A 7,514-nucleotide genomic window follows, 5' to 3' on the forward strand; every position below is an offset into this window, starting at 1 on the left:
GTCGAACGTGACAAAAATCTAGAATTGCCAAATGTATATGAGGGTAAAATTATCCTAAACAAACATCACGCCAAATCCATGATGTATATACATTTGTCTGTCAATCTACATATATTTGTCACACCATAAAAGCCGCGTGATATTAAAGTTCATGCTATCCTCTACCAAGATGAGGTTGGGGCACACGTAAATACACTAGAACTCTAGTGTGTGTGTCTGTAAAACTCCGTGTAGGGCGAGGTAGCCAGGCACGCAAGGCATGTGAAACATCTGGGGTAAACTATGGAAAGTTTTCTAGGGCCTGCTTGGGTAAAGGGAACTGTGGTTTCGGTGCATTACACATGACAACTAGAGACTGAGTATGAACGAATGTGGCCTTTTGTCTTTTCCTAGCGGGGTACCGACGGTGAATGAATACATGCAGTAAGTATGAATATGTACATGTGTATGTGTATGAGTACATATGTATACGTTCATATGTATAGGTATGTATATGTACGTGTGTGGACGTGTATGTATATACATGTATATGTGGGTGGGTTACACCATTCTTTCGTTTGTTTCCTTGTGCTACCTCGCTAACGCGGGAGACAGCGACAAAATATAATAAAAACATATAATAATGTAATATATATATATATATATATATATATATATATATATATATATATATATATATATATATATATATATATATATATATATATATATATATATATATATATTTTTTTTTTTTTTCAAACTATTCGCCATTTCCCGCGTTAGCGAGGTAGCGTTAAGAACAGAGAACTGGGCCACTGAGGGAATATCCTCACCTGGCCCCCTTCTCTGTTCCTTCTTTTGGAAATTTAAAAAAAAATTGAGAGGGGAGGATTTCCAGCCCCCGCTCCCTCCCCTTTTAGTCGCCTTCTACGACACGCAGGGAATACGTGGGAAGTATTCTTTCTCCCCTATCCCCAGGGATAAACTATATATATATATACAACCATGGAGACATCACACACCCCTGCCGCCACCCTACATTCACTGAGAACCAATCACTTTCCTCACTTCCTACACGTACACATGCCTTACATCCTCGATAAAAACTTTTCACTGCTTCTAACAACTTGCCTCCCACACCATATATATATATATATATATATATATATATATATATATATATATATATATATATATATCCCTGGGGATAGGGGATTAAGAATACTTCCCACGTATTCCCTGCGTGTCGTAGAAGGTGACTAAAAGGGGAGGGAGCGGGCGGCTGGAAATCCTCCCCTCTCGTTTTTTTTTTTTTTAATTTTCCAAAAGAAGGAACAGAGGGGGCCAGGTGAGGATATTCCAAAAAAGGCCCAGTCCTCTGTTCTTAACGCTACCTCGCTAACGCGGGAAATGGCGAATAGTTTAAAAGAAAAGAAAGAATATATATATATATATATATATATATATATATATATATATATATATATATATATATATATATATATATATATATATATATATATATATATATATATATATATATAAATTTTAGGGAAAATAAAAAGATGTTCTGGAAGGAGGTAAATAAAGTGCGTAAGACAAGGGAGCATATGGGAACTTCAGTGAAGGGCGCAAATGGGGGGGTGATAACAAGTAGTGGTGATGTGAGGAGATGGAGTAAGTATTTTGAAGGTTTGTTGAATGTGTTTGATGATAGAGTGGCAGATATAGGGTGTTTTGGTCGAGGTGGTGTGCACAGTGAGAGGGTTAGGGAAAATGATTTGGTAAACAGAGAAGAGGTAGTAAAAGCTTTGCGGAAAATGAAAGCCGGCAAGGCAGCAGGTTTGGATGGTATTGCAGTGGAATTTATTAAAAAAGGGGGTGACTGTATTGTTGACTGGTTGGTAAGGTTATTTAATGTATGTATGACTCATGGTGAGGTGCCTGAGGATTGGCGGAATGCGTGCATAGTGCCCTTGTACAAAGGCAAAGGGGATAAGAGTGAGTGCTCAAATCATAGAGGTGTAAGTTTTTTGAGTATTCCTGGTAAATTATATGGGAGGGTATTGATTGAGAGGGTGAAGGCAAGTACAGAGCATCAAAATTGGGGTAGAGCAATGTGGTTTCAGAAGTGGTAGTGGATGTGTGGATCAGGTGTTTGCTTTGAAGAATGTATGTGAGAAATACTTAGAAATGCAAATGGATTTGTATGTAGCATTTATGGATCTGGAGAAGGTATATCATAGAGTTGATAGAGATGCTGAGTGGAAGGTATTAAGAATATATGGTGTGGGAGGCAAGTTGTTAGAAGAAGTGAAAAGTTTTTATCGAGGATGTAAGGTATGTGCACGTGTAGGAAGAGAGGAAAGTGATTGGTTCTCAGTGAATGTAGGTTTACGGCAGGGGTGTGAGATGTCTCCATGGTTGTTCAGTTTGTTTATGGATGGGGTTGTTAGGGAGGTGAATGCAAGAGTTTTGGAAAGAGGGGGAAGTATGCAGTCTGTTGTGGACAAGAGAGCTTGGGAAGTGAGTCAGTTGTTGTTCGCTGATGATACAGCGCTGGTGGCTGATTCATGTGAGAAACTGCAGAAGCTGTTGACTGAGTTTGGTAAAGTGTGTGAAAGAAGAAAGTTAAGAGTAAATGTGAATAAGAGCAAGGTTATTCGGTACAGTAGGGTTGAGGGTCAAGTCAATTGGGAGGTAGGTTTGAATGGAGAAAAACTGGAGGAAGTGAAGTGTTTTAGATATCTGGGAGTGGATCTGTCAGCGGATGGAACCATGGAAGCGGAAGTGAATCATAGGGTTGGGGAGGGGGCGAAAATTCTGGGAGCCTTGAAGAATGTTTGGAAGTCGAGAACATTATCTCGGAAAGCAAAAATGGGTATGTTTGAAGGAATAGTGGTTCCAACAATGTTGTATGGTTGCGAGGCGTGGGCTATGGATAGAGTTGTGCGCAGGAGGATGGATGTGCTGGAAATGAGATGTTTGAGGACAATATGTGGTGTGAGGTGGTATGATCGAGCAAGTAATGTAAGGGTATGAGAGATGTGTGGAAATAAAAAGAGTATGGTTGAGAGAGCAGAAGAGGGTGTTTTGAAATGGTTTGGTCACATGGAGAGAATGAGTGAGGAAAGATTATCCAAGAGGTTATATGTGTCAGAGGTGGAGGGAACGAGGAGAAGTGGGAGACCAAAATGGAGGTGGAAAGATGGAGTGAAAAAGATTTTGAGTGATCGAGGCCTGAACATGCAGGAGGGTGAAAGGCGTGCAAGGAATAGAGTGAATTGGAACGATGTGGTATACCGGGTCGACGTGCTGTCACTGGATTGAAACAGGGCATGTGAAACGTTTGGGTAAACCATGGAAAGTTCTGTGGGGCCTGGATGTGGAAAGGGAGCTGTGGTTTCGGTGCATTATTACATGACAGCTAGAGACTAAGTGTGAACGAATGGGGCCTTTGTTGTCATTTCCTAGCGCTACCTCGCACACATGAGGGGGGAGGGGGGTTATTATTCCATGTGTGGCGAGGTGGCGATGGGAATGAATAAAGGCAGACAGTATGAATTATGTTCATGTGTATATATGTATGTGTCTGTGTGTGTATACATATGTGTACATTGAGATGTATAGGTATGTATATTTGCGTGGGTGGACGTGTATGTATATACATGTGTATGTGGGTGGGTTGGGCCATTTCTTTCGTCTGTTTCCTTTTGCTACCTATATATATATATATATATATATATATATATATATATATATATATATATATATATATATATATATATATATATATATATATATATATATATATATGTATATATATATATATATATATATATATATATATATATATATATATATATATATATATATATATATATATATATATTTTTTTTTTTTTTTGCTTTATCGCTGTCTCCCGCGTTTGCGAGGTAGCGCAAGGAAACAGACGAAAGAAATGGCCCAACCCACCCCCATACACATGTATATACATACGTCCACACACGCATATATACATACCTACACAGCTTTCCATGGTTTACCCCAGACGCTTCACATGCCCTGATTCAATCCACTGACAACACGTCAACCCCGGTATACCACATCGATCCAATTCACTCTATTCCTTGACTTCCTTTCACCCTCCTGCATGTTCAGGCCCCGATCACACAAAATCTTTTTCACTCCAGCTTTCCACCTCCAATTTGGTCTCCCACTTCTCCTCGTTCCCTCCACCTCCGACACATATATCCTCTTGGTATAGTGTCAATTTCTCCTCACTCATTCTCTCCATGTGCCCAAACCATTTCAAAACACCCTCTTCTGCTCTCTCAACCACGCTCTTTTTATTTCCATACATCTCTCATACCCTTACGTTACTTACTCGATCAAACCACCTCACACCACATATTGTCCTCAAACATCTCATTTCCAGCACATCCATCCTCCTGCGCACAACTCTATCCATAGCCCACGCCTCGCAACCATACAACATTGTTGGAACCACTATTCCTTCAAACATACCCATTTTTGCTTTCCGAGATAATGTTCTCGACTTCCACACATTCTTCAAGGCTCCCATGATTTTCGCCCCCTCCCCCACCCTATGATCCACTTCCGCTTCCATGGTTCCATCCGCTGCCAGATCCACTCCCAGATATCTAAAACACTTTTCTTCCTCAAGTTTTTCTCCATTCAAACTTACCTCCCAATTGACTTGACCCTCAACCCTACTGTACCTAATTACCTTGCTCATATTGACATTTACTCTTAACTTTCTTCTTTCACACACTATACCAAACTCAGTCAACAGCTTCTGCAGTTTCTCACATGAATCAGCCACCAGCGCTGTATCATCAGCGAACAACAACTGACTCACTTCCCAAGCTCTCTCATCCCCAACAGACTTCATACTTGCCCCTCTTTCCAAAACTCTTGCATTCACCTCCCTAACAACCCCATCCATAAACAAATTAAACAACCATGGAGACATCACACACCCCTGCCGCAAACCTACATTCACTGAGAACCAATCACTTTCCTCTCTTCCTACACGTACACATGCCTTACATCCTCGATAAAAACTTTTCACTGCTTCTAACAACTTGCCTCCCACACCCTATATTCTTAATGGCTTCCATAGAGCATCTCTATCAACTCTATCATATGCCTTCTCCAGATCCATAAATGCTACATACAAATCCATTTGTTTTTCTAAGTATTTCTCACATACATTCTTCAAAGGAAACACCTGATCCACACACCTCTACCACTTCTGAAACCACACTGCTCTTCCCCAATCTGATGCTCTGTACATGCCTTCACCCTCTCAATCAATACCCTTCCATATAATTTACCAGGAATACTCAACAAACTTATACCTCTGTAATTTGAGCACTCACTCTTACCCCCTTTGCCTTTGTACAATGGCATTATGCACGCATTCCGCCAATCCTCAGGCACCTCACCATGAGTCATACATACATTAAATAACCTTACCAACCAGTCAATAATACAGTCACCCCCTTTTTTGATAAATTCCACTGCAATACCATCCAAACCTGCTGCCTTGCCGGCTTTCATCTTCCGCAAAGCTTTTACTACGTCTTCTCTGTTTACCAAATCATTTTCCCTAACCCTCTCACTTTGCACACCACCTCGACCAAAACACCCTATATCTGCCACTCTATCATCAAACACATTAAACAAACCTTCAAAATACTCACTCTATCTCCTTCTCACATCACCACTACTTGTTATCACCCCCCCATTTGCGCCCTTCACTGAAGTTCCCATTTGCCCACTTGTCTTACGCTTTTATTTACCTCTTTTCAGAACATCTTTTTATTCTCCCTAAAATTTAATGATACTCTCTCACCCCAACTCTTATTTGCCCTCTTTTTCACCTCTTGCACCTTTCTCTTGACCTCCTGTCTCTTTCTTTTATACATCTCCCACTCAATTGCATTTTTTCCCTGCAAAAATCGTCCAAATGCCTCTCTCTTCTCTTTCACTAATACTCTTACTTCTTCATCCCAACACTCACTACCCTTTCTAATTAACCCACCTCCCACTCTTCTCATGCCACAAGCATCTTTTGCGCAATCCATCACTGATTCCCTAAATACATCCCATTCCCCCCCCACTCCCCTTACTTCCATTGTTCTCACCTTTTTCCATTCTGTACTCAGTCTCTCCTGGTACTTCCTCGCACAAGTCTCCTTCCCAAACTCACTTACTCTCACCACCCTCTTCACCGGCAAAAAAAAAAAAAAAAAAATATATATATATATATATATATATATATATATATATATATATATATATATATATATATATATATATATATATATATATATTTTTTTTTTTTTTGCTTTGTCGCTGTCTCCCGCGTTTGCGAGGTAGCGCAAGGAAACAGACGAAAGAAATGGCCCAACCCACCCCCATAAACAAGTATATACATACGTCCACACACGCAAATATACATACCTACACAGCTTTCCATGGTTTACCCCAGACGCTTCACATGCCCTGATTCAACGTTGACCACTGACAGTACGTCAACCCCGGTATACCACATCGATCCAATTCAATCTATTCCTTGCCTTCCTTTCACCCTCCTTGATGTTCAGGCCCCGATCACTCAAAATCTTTTTCACTCCATCTTTTCACCTCCAATTTGGGGTCCCACTTCTCCTCGTTCCCTCCACCTCCGACACATGTATCCTCTTGGTCAATCTTTCCTCACTCATTCTCTCCAGTGCCCAAACCATTTCAAAACACCCTCTTCTGCTCTCTCAACCACGCTCTTTTTATTTTCACACATCTCTCTTACCCTTACGTTACTTACTCGATCAAACCACCTCACACCACATATTGTCCTCAAACATCTCATTTCCAGCACATCCATCCTCCTGCGCACAACTCTATCCATAGCCCCACGCCTCGCAACCATACATTGTTGGAACGACTATTCCTTCAAACATACCCATTTTTGCTTTCCGAGATAATGTTCTCGACTTCCACACATTCTTCAAGGCTCCCAGAATTTTCGCCCCCTCCCCCACCCTATGATCCACTTCCGCTTCCATGGTTCCATCCGCTGCCAGATCCACTCCCAGATATCTAAAACACTTTACTTCCTCCAGTTTTCTCCATTCAAACTTACCTCCCAATTGACTTGAACCTCAAGCCTATTGTTCCTAATAACCTTGCTCTTATTCACATTTACTCTTAACTTTCTTCTTTCACACACTTTACTAAACTCAGTCACCAGCTTCTGCAGTTTCTCACATGAATCAGCCACCAGCGCTGTATCAAGAGCGAACAACAACTGACTCACTTCCCAAGCTCTCTCATCCCCAACAGACTTCATACTTGCCCCTCTTTCCAAAACTCTTGCATTCACCTCCCTAACAACCCCATCCATAAACAAATTAAACAACCATGGAGACATCACCACACCCCTGCCGCAAACCTACATTCACTGAGAACCAATCACTTTCCTCTCTTCCTACACGTACACATGC

The sequence above is a fragment of the Panulirus ornatus genome, chromosome 72 (assembly GCF_036320965.1).
Source record: "Panulirus ornatus isolate Po-2019 chromosome 72, ASM3632096v1, whole genome shotgun sequence".
NCBI lineage: Eukaryota > Metazoa > Arthropoda > Malacostraca > Decapoda > Palinuridae > Panulirus > Panulirus ornatus.